General features: G+C 35.5%; 1 pseudogene; it reads right to left on the bottom strand.

Annotated features, from left to right (window-relative positions):
* Window positions 1-1,989: 1,989 nt before the first annotated feature.
* On the bottom strand, window positions 1,990-2,079 carry LOC127747278 (uncharacterized; annotated as a pseudogene).
* Between the last annotated feature and the right edge of the window lie 476 nt (window positions 2,080-2,555).

Genomic DNA, 2,555 nt, shown 5'->3' with positions numbered 1-2,555 from the left:
CCATGCCTAACTTCACAATTGTGAAGCTAGGCACCAGCTTTATAACAGCCAATGATCCCCACATCCATCAAAGGAAAGCTATGAAGATTTCATTCATTTTTTATTAAAACTTAATTTATTTATGAATAGAAAAAGATATTAATTATTTTTAGAAAATATATTTTACATTAATTAGGATTAGATATAAAAGGGAAAAGAATCAGCCCTTCGGGCTCTTCTCTTCTCTTCTCTCCTGCATCTCATTCCGCACTTTACAATTTTTAAGAATCCTTGTTTTCTCTTAGAACCAGAAGCAACTGAACCTCCACTGTTAAGGTTAATAGCTCTGTTTATTGTATGGATTGATACTATTACTTTTCTATTTTAATTCATGTATTGATTTCAATTTCAAGAATTTGTTTTGTTCTTTATCTTATGAATTTGGGTGGAACAAAAGTATGACCCTTGTTCTAATTGAGTTCTTGTAAACCTTGGAAAAGCAATCTACTTAAACAACAGCTTGAAAACAATTTCTCCTAAATTACTAATTATCTGGAATTAACGGGATACGTGACATATAATCCTCTTATATTTGGATAATTAGGGTTTCTGTGGCACATAAACTAGATTTGAACTTAACCCTCTAATTGGAATCAATTGACCCAGGAATTCGTGGTTGATGAAGATTAGAGGAGACTAAAAAGGTCTAAGGATTAGGGTTTAGTCACATATAGTTTGTCATGAACTGAATCTTGCATGATTAAAGTAGTTGGTAAGAAATAGAAATCTGGACGATAAATAACTCTAAAACCTTAACTGTTTTACTCATATATTTCACAACCCGTTTACTGCTTGCTTTATTAATTCTCTGAACTTTCTGTTTAATGCAATTGAGACCCAAACACTCTTTTCTTCTTGTCTAGCTAAGTAAATCATTCAATTATTATTGCTTAGTCCATCAATCCTCGTGGCATCGACCCTCACTCACCTGAGGTATTACTTGGTACGACCTGGTGCACTTGCCGATTAGTTTGTGGGTTATAAATTCCGCACCAAGTTTTTGGCGCTGTTGCCGGGGATTGACTGTGATGGACAACTATTAGTTAGTTGATTGCTTAGATTAGGTGTTTTAGCTTTAATTTTATTTAATTTTTCTGTTTAATTTTTCGAAAATTTGTGCTACTATTTTTCCTTAATTTCTGAAATTATGTCCAATGTTACTTAGTTAATTTTATTTTAATTTTCCTGTTTAATTTTTCTTTATAAATTTTGAATTATTTAGCTTATTAGTTACGATTTTTAAATTTTTTTTGATTTAATTATTTGGTTGTTCTATTTTATTTCTTTACACATGTAACCTCACGGGGAATTCTCTGTACTCTGACATAGAAAATCCCATTTTTCTTGTTTTCTGTTTCTTTATGAGCAAGAATAGGGACAAGGAACCACGTACAGATTTTGATCCTGAACCTAAAAGGACTTTGAGGCGGCGCTTGCAACAAGCTAGACTTTACAAGGCTAGTGAAAATCTAAGTGAGACCATTGAAAAGGAAGCTGCAGAGTCCACTATGGATCATAATCGTGCTGTTAATGCTAATGTGGCAAATCCGAATGAGAATGAACAACCTACAAGATTGCTTGGCTTATACACTGCCCCTAATCCAGATCTCTATGAGAATAGTATTGTGGTGCCTCCTATAAATACAAACAACTTTGAGCTAAAGCCTCAGTTAGTCACTCTGTTGTAGCAAAATTGTCAGTATCATGGACTCCCGCAGGAAGATCCAAAACAATTTATCTCTAGTTTCCTGCAGATTTGTGACATTATGAAAACAAATGGAGCGAATCCTGAGGTTTACAATATCATGATCTTTCCATTTGCTGCGAGGGATAGAGCAAAGATGTGGCTAGATTCTCAGCCCAAGGAGAGTCTGAACACTTGGGATAAGGTGGTCACTGAATTTTTGTCCAAATTCTTCCCATCACAGAAGCTGACTAAGTTAAGGGTGGAGGTTCAGACATTCAGGCAGAGAGATGGTGAGACCTTCTATGAAGCCTGGGAGAGGTACAAGCTGCAGACCAGGCAATGCCCCCTGACATATTTTTAAAATAGACTCAACTGGAGATCTTTTATGAAGGCCTATGTGAAATGTCCAAAATGTGTTTAGATAATTCTATAGGTGGTTCATTGCACATGAAGAAAATGCCTGAAGAGACTACTAAGCTTATTGAATTGGTTGCTAACAACCAATATCTTTACTCCTCTAACAGGAATCTTTTGAACTCTGGGACTCCTCAGAAGAAAGGCATTTTGGAAGTGGAGACCTTGGATGATATTCTTGCTTAAAACAAGGATATGTCTCAACAGTTTAATATGCTTACTCAACACTTGAGTGGGATGCAAGTTTTAGCTGTTAATGCTCAGAATGCCCCTCAAGAGGCTCCTTATGACATGATTGGTAGCTTCATGCAAGGTGAGAATTATGATTATGCTCAATTTCCTTCTAAACAGGTCAACTATATGGGGAATGCTCCTAGAAACCCCAATAATGATCCATATGCTAAGACCTATAATT

This window comes from Arachis duranensis, chromosome 4 (assembly GCF_000817695.3).
Source record: "Arachis duranensis cultivar V14167 chromosome 4, aradu.V14167.gnm2.J7QH, whole genome shotgun sequence".
In the NCBI taxonomy this organism is placed as follows: Eukaryota; Viridiplantae; Streptophyta; class Magnoliopsida; order Fabales; family Fabaceae; genus Arachis; species Arachis duranensis.
The sequence above is the reverse complement of the archived record's forward strand: the minus strand, read 5'-3'. Positions and strand labels throughout refer to the sequence as shown.